Source organism: Solea solea, chromosome 16 (genome assembly GCF_958295425.1).
Source record: "Solea solea chromosome 16, fSolSol10.1, whole genome shotgun sequence".
Classification (NCBI taxonomy): Eukaryota; Metazoa; Chordata; class Actinopteri; order Pleuronectiformes; family Soleidae; genus Solea; species Solea solea.
In genome coordinates this window covers 3,779,185-3,792,295 of record NC_081149.1, presented here as the reverse complement: position 1 = coordinate 3,792,295, position 13,111 = coordinate 3,779,185, and positions in this window count along the sequence as shown.

Here is a 13,111-nt window from a genome sequence, read left to right as displayed (position 1 = left end):
ACTTAAGGGAAACACATTTCAACTTTACAGATACAGAAAACTAGAGAAAGACATTTACAGTTATTTAAAGCTTTTAATGTCCTTTTTTTTAAAAACAGTTATTACTGACACTAATTGTAGTTTCATACATCCCTGGATAAAATATGAATCAGTAGCTTTCAGTAATGGTTAGTTAAAACATGAATGAACTGTTAGTAAATGCTTATAATGGCATTAAGAAATGTTAATTAATGTACCCTTATTGTAAAGTGTAACTAGAAATATATATGCAGATAACATAATTATTTTATTATAGTTTGTCTTTGAATTGCAATATATCACCGTGCTTATAGCATCCCACAATTTATCCTAAACACTCCTGTGACATGAAACAAAAGTCATAGTTTGTTAAAATGTCACCATAACACACATTTACTGTGTTATGGTGACATTTGAGTTCTGAAATCACCTTTTTCAACCACACAAATCATACAAGTTAGCTCACATTTCAACAAACAAACAATATTACAATATGTAAATATGTGAAACAACAACTTTTGACACATACTGTACAAGACAATCAACACAATAATATAAACAACACACACACACACATCAGGACACGTGCCAGTAAAATAATAAATAAAGTAAAATAATGATCAGAAATCACAACAGCTAGATTAAAGAAGTATTAAAAACATCATAATAAGTACATTTGGCAAATATGAGTAAGTCAAGATGCATGTTGAAGATCAAAATATGAGTAATTATTAAGAATTTTAGGAACTAAAAGCTTTTATAAATGCAATGGAGAATAAAATAAACACAATTGAAAACAAGGAGGAACCAATGAAAGTGTGTTCTGTAATGAAGAGGCAGTGAATCACATGGGAAACTCTAATGCATGCGGTTAAAAAGATCTCCAAACTAATCTACAAATACATGGGATTTACAGTTTACATTCAAATTCATTTGATGACATTATTGAGGCTTTGGTTGTGTGTGTGTGTGTGTGTGTGTGTGTGTGTGTGTGTGTGTGTGTGCGTGCGTGTGTGCGTGCGTGTGTGCGTGTGTGTGTGCGTGTGTGCGCGTGTGTGTGTGTGTGTGTGTGTGTGTGCGCGCTCCAGGCCTTTATTTTCCTCATTATCATAAAACAAGACCGTACCAGTGTGATCTGTTGGAAAAGCACAATACATAGTGGTAGTTAGGACTAGTTAGGTTTGGTTATCTCCAGCAAAGAGGGCTCCACGTCACGTCACCACCTCCCAGTTTACCGTCAGTCTGCATTCACTGCATTAAAGATTAATGTCTCATACACTTCCACAACATGCACGTTCCCTCTGGCTACATTCTCATCTCATTTCCAGCAAATGTGCGTTTTTTTCACAGGAGTTTGAATAAATGAAAACATGAGTCGTGTGTGTGAACTTTGCTCTTTATTCTCTGTAATATTATCTCCTCTAAATCACTGTGGGTTCATTTCAAGCTCTGGAGTCATCATGACGCTGTTTTAATGAGTTGGCTGTCTGCTTTTCCGAGGCTCCATCTTGACTCATGTTTTGCTAGTGCTGCTCTAAATGAACCACTAACGCATTTGGAGCAAACACTTCATTTCCCGACTTAATATACGTGGTATATAACCCACAATAAACGTTGCTCTGCTTTTCCATTTAGCTCCAAATGACTAACAGAGACGTTTCCTGAGGACAGTTTGGAGCGGTTTATGTTAAAGGCTGCGTATTATCAGAGCAGAGTGAGACTCTGAAGACTTTCACCATGCTCACATCCTGAACTTCCTGTTTTGCTGTTTATGGGGCCCCATCGAGCCAACATGTCCTACACTCCACCTCAGGGCCGGCCCAAGCCTTTATGGGGCCCTAAGCTGAATTTGATTCGGGGGGCCCCCTCCCACCACCTCAGAGTAGCCGGTGCTTGACTATTATTGATATAAATGTAAAACTATAAATTGCATTAATTATAATTGTGTTGTTTACACCAAACCAGTGTCACTGTTGTTGTTTTAACCTTTGACGGCAGGAAAATAACACAAGAGGTATTAATTAAAAAAGTATTCATTTGCACTGTTGGATTCAAAGTGAGTGTGGTGATACTGAACTTACATTAAACAATTAAACCAGTTTAATGACTGTTGTTTTTTAAACTTGGAACAGATGAACACATGTACACCCAATGAGTTATGTATGAAGTATACTTTACCTGAATATCTCGAGATGTCTTTAATATGTTTTTTTTATGTTTTGTCTTCCATTCTACAGTTCTAGCAACACTCGGCTCTACTCGACTGAACTATACTGGCTTCAGTATCAGACACATCGTTTTCCATGACTTCATCTCCTCAGCGTGGACGGTGTCGTCGTAGCACAGCTGCTAACACGTCATTGAATAAAAAACGTATTGGACGAAGCGCAGTGTATTTCTGCGGACAGCAGCCAGGTGTCGCCATAACGCTCTTGTGGTGTTTTTGATTCTTGTGTCAGGCGTCAGTTGCGCTCATGACTCTTTCAGTGACGACACTCTCTGCCAGTCAGTGGCCGGCAGTCTGTCGATGTCATAGTTAGTGCTAGTTAGTGCTCATAGAGTAGTGCTAGAAATGTATGAAGGAAAAGCCCCCGAGTTTTCTGATGCATGATTCTGTCAATTTAAAGAATCAACAAAATGTATGCGGAATTAATAAATAAATAAATAACAGCAATACAGCAATGTAACAGATTAGCAGTGGTTCCCAGCTGATCATGGTTGGTTGGCATAGTGAATAGAATTGACGTTTACATTTATGTATGTATTTGTTTCATGTGCGATGCATTCATCCATCCAAACCTTTCTTTGACATGGAAGTCCCCGTGAGATTGCATTGCTATTTTACAAGTGAGACCTTAAGGATGATAATAGCTTCACAAAACGGTAAATACAGCGACACAGACAGTGAAACAAAGCACAAAGTAGCAATGATAAGTCATCATTTATCAGTTTAATACTATAGGCAACACAACAGCTTTCTCTTGTTGCTGCATGTGCTCATGAGACGGAACAGAAAAAGAAGAGAATGATTGAGTGAATGAGATAAAATTTTATTTGTGGTGTTAAGCTGATTTACGGGTCATGGTGGAATCCAGGTGGTGTGTGAGACTGAGATGACTCAGTCAGTCAGTGTGAGAAATGAGAGGTGATCCAATACATTATTGAGGGTTTTTTCTTTCTTTTTTTTAAATGTTTACAAATAACTATGTTGTTATTTTCTCATGTATCCAAAACATTTGTTGCAGCAGCAGCAGCAGTAAGATAATCTTAGTTGGTGCCAATTTATAAACTCTGAAACTTCTGAAATGTGTGACACTGGTTTGGTGTAAATAACACAACTATAATTACTGCAGTTATACATTTGTATCAATGTATCAGTTTATACAGTGGGGCGAAAAAGTATTTAGTCAGCCACCAATTGTGCAAGTTCTCCCAGTTAAAATGATGACAGAGGTCTGTAATGTTCATCATAGGTACACTTCAACTGTGAGAGACAGAATGTGAAAAAAAACATCCTGGAAATCACATTGTAGGATTTTTAAAGAATTTATTTGTAAATGATGGTGGAAAATAAGTATTTGGTCAATAACAAAAGTTCAACTCAATACTTTGTAATATAACCTTTGTTGGCAATGACAGAGGTCAAACGTTTAATTTAGGTCTTCACCAGGTTTGCACACACTGTAGCTGGTATTTTGGCCCATTCCTCCATGCAGATCTCCTCTAGAGCAGTGATGTTTTGGGGCTGTCGCCGGGCAACAAGGACTTTCAACTCCCTCCACAGATTTTCTATGGGGTGGAGGTCTGGAGACTGGCTAGGCCACTCCAGAACTTTGAAATGCTTCTTACGGAGCCACTCCTTCGTTGTCCGGGCGGTGTGTTTGGGGTCATTGTCATGCTGGAAGACCCAGCCACGTTTCATCTTCAATGCTCTCACTGATGGAAGGAGGTTTTGGCTCAAAATCTCACGATACATGGCCCCATTCATTGTTTCCTTAACACGGATCAGTCGTCCTGTCCCCTTTGCAGCATGATGTTTCCACCCCCATGCTTCACAGTAGGTTTGGTGTTCTTGGGATGCAACTCAGCATTCTTCTTCCTCCAAACATGACGAGTTGAGTTTGTATCAAAAAGTTCTATTTTGGTTATATGTGACCACATGACATTCTCCCAATCCTCTTCTGGATCATCCAGATGCTCTCTGGCAAACTTCAGACAAGCCTGGACATGTACTGGCTTAAGCAGGGGGACACGTCTGGCACTGCAGGATTAGATTCCCTGTCGGCGTAGTGTGTTACTGATGGTAACCTTTGTTACTTTGGTCCCAGCTCTCTGCAGGTCCTTCACCAGGTCCCCCGTGTAGTTGTGGGATTTTTGCTCACCGTTCTCATGATCATTTTGACCCCACGGGGTGAGATCTTGCGTGGAGCCACAGATCGAGGGAGATTATCAATGGTCTTGTACGTCTTCCATTTTCTAATAATTGCTCCCACAGTTGATTTATTCACACCAAGCTGCTTGTCTATGGTAGATTCACTCTTTCCAGCCTGGTGCAGGTCTACAATTTTGTTCCTGGTGTCCTTCGACAGCTCTTTGGTCTTGGCCATGGTGGAGTTTGGAGTCTGACTGTTTGAGGCTGTGGACAGGTGTCTTTTATACAGATAACAAGTTCAAACAGGTGCCATTAATACAGGGAACGAGTGGAGGACAGAAGAGCTTCTTAAAGAAGAAGTTACAGGTCTGTGAGAGCCAGAGATCTTGCTTGTTTGTAGGTGACCAAATACTTATTTTCCACCATCATTTACAAATAAATTCTTTAAAAATCCTACAATGTCCACATTGTGTCTCTCACAGTTGAAGTGTACCTATGATGAAGATTACAGACCTCTGTCATCATTTTAACTGGGAGAACTTGCACAATCGGTGGCTGACTAAATACTTTTTTGCTCCACTGTATACGGAGGAGAAATCTGATTTATTGACAGTGTACATCTGACTCCGCCTCCATAGGTGATGCTGTATCTCTCTCTAAGCTAGTGTGTGGTGACCTTTTGACCTTTAAGTCACAGAAAAACAAACAGTTCATGGCGAGATGGATCGTGCTGTGGTTCTGTATGTTTCGTACCTGCTGTACATCTCGTCTATTCGTCAAAAATCTGCAACACGTGTATGAATGAGTGAGATGACAAAAAGCGAGGGATGAGTGGCTTTGGCCGCTCAGAAGGACGAGATGCAGGCTGTTAAAGTTTCACTGCAGTTTGGATTTAAGAGTTGAGGATGAAGTGCTGGCACTTTCCTCACATGTAGGAGGAATAGTCAGATGTTTGTAGGCTGGTTTTACACAGTCACTCCCAGACGAGTGCATCACTGCAATGACACTGACAAACAGTGAAAATGTACGTACTGACCAGTCATGTGAATGTGAATTGTGTGCTGATTCGTCCTGGGGCCCATTGACTTCACAGTCAGCGCTATCAGTGAAAAGTTATACTTTTCCTTTTAAAAGTACTAAATATGAATGTGCAGTATGTAGCTGATGAATTATTGCACTTACACAATGTGATACTTTTACTGCACTCTGTCGCTTAGGGGCACATATAGCCTAATGTATCCTTATCTCTACTTTATTTATGTGACAGTACCCTGCAGATTTACATCACATAAAAATCTCATTATCTCATGAAAAATAACACTTGCAATTTGAACTCATATTATATTACATGAAGTGATTCAAATAAATACTGTACATTATATAATATAATACAATATAATATAATAATATAATTATCATGATTCCTCAATTATTGTACATTTACACACACACACACACATATATATATGCATTTATGCCCAAGTGTGTATATATATATACACATATATATACACACATATATATATATATATATAGGTGTGTGTATATATATATATATACATATATATATATATATACACACTTGGGCATAAATGCATACTAAAAAAAAAAAATATATAACATCAGATACTTTAAAGGGATACTCCAGCATTTTCTTGCATGGAGTTGCAGGACGTGCAAAAGACATTTTGCAGTGGAGTTTAACTGTGTGTGTTGTTCAATTGTATTATTTCTATGGGTTTCAAAACACTGAATCATACATTCAGCTGCTTATTGCTTATTTTTCATTAGACTCTTTCATTAGAATTTCTCAGTCTCAAACTCTAAGCAGAGATAAGGCCTTTTTCTTGGTTACTTACCCAAACGCATTCATGTTACAGTCATTGCTGCTCATCTCCTGCAGATGTAGTTGAATCAGTCTGAAAATCAGCACCTCATGTTTAAGAACTGCAATACAAAGAAACACGATGATGTATTAGAACGAGCACATGATATTTCTAAATGTGCAGGAAAACTGATGACACAAACACATGTTGCTACGGGTGATTTACGTCTCCACTAAGCATTTATATTTAATCAAACTCACCTTCAGTCTTTCAGCACGCGCAGTATATGCCACAGTCTCCGCTTCTCTGATCTGTCGTCCACATGTCCCGCGCTCTGATTCTGATTCATTCTCCAGACATGTTTCTTTGTTTTATTATTTTATCTAAAAGGCATAATCACTCAAATCAAACAGTGCCTAATTTATCCACCAAGTTCATTTTCATCAACAGCTCCTGGCAGATTTACAGCACGCAGTAACATCTAGAAATATATACCATTTACAAGGCATATGGCACATTAGCACAATGAGAAGCACATGAGCATATATTATGGCCTAGTAGAAGATACAGAATCACACAATTGGTCAAATAGAAACAGTCACTTTCAATGGACAACAGAGTCTCAATGAGACTCTGTGGAGTAAAGACTGAAAACTGTTTCTCTCTAGTTTCTGAAAACACGGCTGGATGACGCACTGGAGCTATAGCTAGCATTGTTCTTGCGAGTGACTGCACCCACTCCTGAGATGTCTTTGTCTTTTCCTGATGCAAAAACACACAGAAAAACTCTACCACGTTATTTAAAATTCTTGAAGATGAGGAGATGAATTAGAGAAGAATAAGAACAAAAAGAAAAGCAGACCCCCTGCTGTGAGGCTGCAGTACCACTGGCAGGAGACAGAGAGCATGACTATATAAAAACCTACACTGTTAGTGAACAGCGTGTCCTTAAAATGTCTGAAGAAAGATTCCACCACTATATGATCTCCAGGGACAGAACTGCAGTTAATACGTCACGTCCTTCTACAAAGATCGGGGAGAATTAAAGTCCAACTAAGCGTATACATGCAGGAGTAATCGGACTATGAATCGTATTATCCAGGTATATTAGTCCGACTAAGACTTGCTCCATTTTAGTCGGACCATGTGGTTAACCAAATCATTGTCTTAGTCCAACTAAAATTAGATTTTTAACATTTAACGCACTAAATTCAGTGTCCTACAAAGCATAGAATGTTGCTGAATTTGACATGACTGCTTGATGAATAAAGAATTCAAATTTAGGAAGGTGGTTAGTAACATATGGGGGTACGAACATAGTGAGGGAGAAGGCCATCCTGACAACAGATCAAACTCCACGAGATTAGCTGCAGATTTGTATGGAGATGTTGTTAATGATAAAAAAAACCCAGATGTTTCCAATATTAACCCTAACTTCATTGTTTTAACCACAGCTTCCTCAACATGCCTATAAGTATAACTACATTCAAAACCAGGAAATGGTCATCACCATCATTTCCTCATTTCATGAACCAGCACTGCTCTAAAGCACAACCTTCAAATTGAAAGACAACTCACTCTACCACTGAGCTACACTTTGAAATCCTATCTGACCAAAATCTGATCAGAATCGCATTTGAAACCACGTCCGTATGTGGTTTGAATCAGCTTTGGAAAACTGGGATCTCATGTGACTTCTTGCTGTTCAGACTGCCACAAAATCTGGTTTGAGCTGCAGTCTAAACAAGGCGTAAATACACTCGGGCGGCAGGGACAATCAGAGCCAGGTTGGGGCAGACAATCATCAGAGACACACAAGGAAACACTTCAAAATAAAACAGGAATCAAGGAACTGAATAATGAATTAAAAGCACAACGTAAAGAACATAAATGAATCAAAAGTCCAATAAAAAGCATTTAGTTGATCCAGGAGTCGTGACAAATACAAGCCCTTAGGGAGACTTGTTGCACCTGTAAGTACATATGTAGCTTTTTCATTGCCCAAAAGATACATATACTGTAGGTTCCCACGCAGTATATGTCAATCGATGATTTTTATGTGTGTTTGTGCTCCATCAACCATTTGATATAAAACATCAGGGAGTGGCCTCGCAGTCTTCCACAGTAAACATTGTGTGCGGAGGAGCGAGGGATGAAACTCATGGGAAAGCGACATTGATTGGTCAAATTTGTGATGACAGGAAATGATGATTACAGCCCTGATGTTGGAGCGAACAAACACATCCACGTTTACTGAGGTGTGGATTTAAAATGCTGTGGGTCTATCAATAAAACGCACCATGACTTTTTACAGTGAACTGCTTCGTTTACAGCCTGTATGTCAATAACACTCTGATGTAATGTTGAGAGTGTGGGGAGCGCGTGGCAGGCGGCAGCACCGGTGCCAGAGCGGCAGTCAGACAGTGAAGTGTGGCTCTTAAATGTTAATGTCCTATTAAATGCACTGCAAATTATACTGAGACCCTCCGTCACCTACACAGGAGAGAGAGAGAGAGAGAGAAGGAGAGAGAGAGAGGGGGGGAGAGAGAGGAGAGAGAGAGGGAGATCAGATTTACAGCTCCACCGCATCACGCTGGACTTGATGGAAACATACAGCCGCAGTTCATCATAACACCTCTACAGCAGGATCACGACAGAGAGCGGGGCAGGTCAGATCCAAGCGACCTCTATCTCACACACACACACACACAGTATATACACAACCATATAGTCTGTCTGTTTTTGATCAAACTTTATTTTGAACGTGTAAAAAAAGAAGAAATTCAATTCAATTCAGCGGCAGAGAGTGTTGATAAAAATTATACTGATATCGACTTTTAATTATAGCACAATAATAATGGTGATGATATGTATGATAGCAATAGCTTCCAAAACTGGATCTGGATCCTGCAACCTCCAAGATGAGGATACAGAGAGAGAGAGAGAGAGAGAGAGAGAGAGAGAGAGAGAGAGAGAGAGGAAAGGAAGGAAAGACAAACTAGGGAGAGAAAGAGACAAGGTTAATGACATATAAAAAGTCATATTCATACCCTGAGTGTGAGAGAGTGAATGTGCGTGCACCACAGGAAAATCCCCCAGCAGTCTAGGTCTATAGCAGCAGAACTAAGAGCTGGTCCAGGTTTCCCTGAACCAGCTCTAACTATAAGCTTTATCAAAAAGGAAAGTTTTAAGTCTAACTTTAAATACAGAGAGAGGCTCCGCCTTGATTCCACAGGAGAGGAGGAGCCTGGTAACTGAAGGCTTTACCTCCCATTCTGCTCTTACAGACTCTGGGAACCATAAGTGAACCTGTATTTTGGGACCTAAGTGGTCTGTTAGGGTGATAAGGTAAGACTAGGTCTAGGACTAGGAAAGCAATGATAAAATGGAACTGTACTGTATACAGATATATTTCTCCTTTTTGAAATGTGTCTTTAAGTGCTTCAATGGACTGGCCCCAGAGGCAGCGTCTCAGTGAATTAAACAACGACAAGGGCATAAAGAAACACAACTGTGAAATCCTCAAGTGCAGAACAACATTTGGATAATCGTCCCTATGAGCAGATATGTGAAAATGAATGTCCATACCACACATCACACATGAAAACACCTTATCTCATCATTTACCTCATTATTCATGTATTCATGCTATTGTTTCACTGTATTTAATGGATTGTTTCCTTGTGTCCATTGTTGTATTCATGCAAAATCATCACCAGGGGCAAAGACTGCAAACCAGCTGAAGCCATACATTTACATTAGACACATTACACATTACATTTTAGTGGAAACCAAATATTCAGAAATGGTATGTCATGAGTGGATAAACACAGCTTAACTTATTTATTTCTGGAACCTCACAGAATAAAGTGTCTCATGGTAGGCTTTCAGGGGAGCTTGTGTCTTACTCAGGAGAGACACGCTCCACTTAAATCCCCTGTAATTCATGGTCCTACCCCTTTTACCACGAGTATCTCTGTGATGACTATGGTTTTATCATGGAGACAAATTATATTACACTGCAAACCAGACCAGTAATGCGTTCTGTGCAGAAAGATTTCCATCTGTACTGAGACAAACTGGACCAATCACAGCCATTTATTTAAAATCATGTCATAGGGTTACAGACAGAGGAGAGCCACTGAAGCAGTTTACTAAACAGCCGAAGGTGATCCCAGTAAAACATTAAAAAAGGTAACCTTGAAGCTATTCACACTACATTCACTGACACGTTCATGTGTCAACCTCATCCATTCACTTACAGCTAGTAAACACATCCACCCCTTTTCTATTGTACCAAACCATGCAATGGTACTTTCTGAATCTGAACACACAAAAGTGTGTGAGTGTTATATTTTGAGTGAGGGCAGTTTGCGAGCACACACACGCCACACACACACACGCCACACACATGCACGCGCCACACACTTACACACGCCACACACATACACGCCACACACATACGCACAACGTCAAACAGTTCCAAGACAGTCTGGCTGCAGACCTGCACTGTCAGGACCCTTCGTTGCAGACCTGCACTGTGAGGTCTCCTGCACTGTCAGGACCCTTCTCTTACAGATGCATATTTCAATCTTAAGTACCGGCACGACGCCCAAAGTTGAACGCTGCACGTCATGCTGCAAGCAATTTCACTGCCCCCTGTGCCTAAAAGTGAAACCAACAAAATTGTCCAAGCTGCAGAGCCACATAGAGGCACATAGGAAAGGTGGCATTTTATTTAAAGGTAAGCATAATGTATTTGTCTGTGTGTTTGTACTCATAAGTATGAGCCAACGCTACTAACTTCTGAAAGGTTGTGGTTTGGCTGGTAAAAGGAAAATGAAGAACACCTCACCATCACGTTCAAAAATGAAAAGTTGAGAATCAGATTGTCTGCTCAAGTCAAAATGTATGTGAGTTATGTGAGCCAAAAAAAAAATAAATCTAAAAAATAAAATAAAAAAAAATTTGAAAGTGTGTTTTGTGTCTACTGTTTTGTCTTGTAACAGAGGTTATTAGTTATCTGGGTCATGTAACGAGGTTTTCAGTCATTCACTTTGAATACACAAAGCTAAGTTCATTTAAAATCATCAACCCTCACACCCTCCATTGGCAAATCCATGTGGTCCGACAGCACAAACATAAGAACATAGCACAAATAATATTAAGCAATTATAAAATGAATTATGAGGTGTTATAATTGCAAACACACATAAGATATGCCGATATAAAAAAAGAGTAAATCAATATGTAAATGGTCCAACAGTGCAGGGGGCTAATGATAAACAATGGTATAGAAGCAAAGAACAGTCAGCAATAGGTTGGAGTGTAGATGCATTATGCCATCACACATTAAGGTGTATTTACACTGATTTATTATTTCAAAATGAATTTGTAGTAAATGACTAAACTAACAGCTGTCCTTTTTACGAATACGAGTAAAATAATGCATGTTTTGAGTAGGCTAATAATGTTTTAAGGGGATCATAACAATAGCTGTACATCTAGTTTACACTGATTATCTGTAGAATAACACTAGAAGTGGCCATAACGTTTTGTATTTTCTTTTTTTTTTTATATAATATTTTGTTTGTTTTTATCTTTATTATTTTCCTGCGTTTTTTCACCTCATACAGTTGAACTGGAAAGATATACATTTTTTTTTAAATCTCTTTAATTAAACACATGGATACACATAAACATATTTACATTGTATACATAAAATAAATAAACATCGGGAACGAAAAATATGTGCTTCTGGTATGCTCGCTTTTATTTTGAAAGGCTTCGAATCAACTTCTGGTCCTGACAGTGCAGGAGACCTCACAGTGCAGGAGACCTGACAGTGCAGGAGACCTCACAGTGCAGGAGACCTCACAGTGCAGGAGACCTCACAGTGCAGGAGACCTCACAGTGCAGGAGACCTGACAGTGCAGGAGACCTGACAGTGCAGGAGACCTGACAGTGAAGGAGACCTGACAGTGCAGGAGACCTGACAGTGCAGGAGACCTGACAGTGCAGGAGACCTCACAGTGCAGGTCTGCAACGAAGGGTCCTGACAGTGCAGGTCTGCAGCCAGACCCCTCTCAACAGTTCCCCGTCTCGTTCACACAAATACAACCATAATATATTCCCCACAGCTCCATAGCGAGAGTGCACACGTTAGCGGCACACGCACACAGACAGACACACAGACACACAGACACACACACACACACACACGCTGCTCTCGGCCAAACAGGGGCGTAGCTATCTGGGCTGATAAATAGGGCTCTTGACGGGAAAGTGACCACCTGACTGAGTTGGCTAATTAGAAACTATCATTTTGTGCAACGCCCAGTGGGAGGGGCATAACATTTATAACCATTTTGAGCCTGTTAAGAAGGGAGAGTGTTGATGACTTAGAATATAAAGAATATAATTGTTTTGTTTTTGTTTGCTGGAGTCAGAGACGGTGCAGGAGTTAACGAGGAACTCTGTTCAGCACAGAACACTTTTTTTGTTAGTTTTTGTTCTCATCTATTTTTCTTTGTTACTTTGTAAATATTTTTGTTTTTCGTCATTGGTCAGGGTGAGAATAATCTTCTTTAAACGCAACAACTCGACTAAGCCATATCATTCAGGAGGGTGTCACCACTACACACCCCATAGCAAGTCTCACTACCATCTTGTTGACCTTCCCTTTCTTTTGCTGCTATCCTTCTACACATCACCACAGACGCTCTTCTTCACCTCTCTTGTGCACCATCCATTGCTTTGGATGGTTGACCCCAGGTATTTAAACTCATCCACTTCCTCTACTTGTTGCATCTTCACTGTACCACCTGTCTCACTGTCATTCACACACAGACCTCTTTCTGTCTTACTCCTACTAACCTTCATCCCTCTTCTCTCC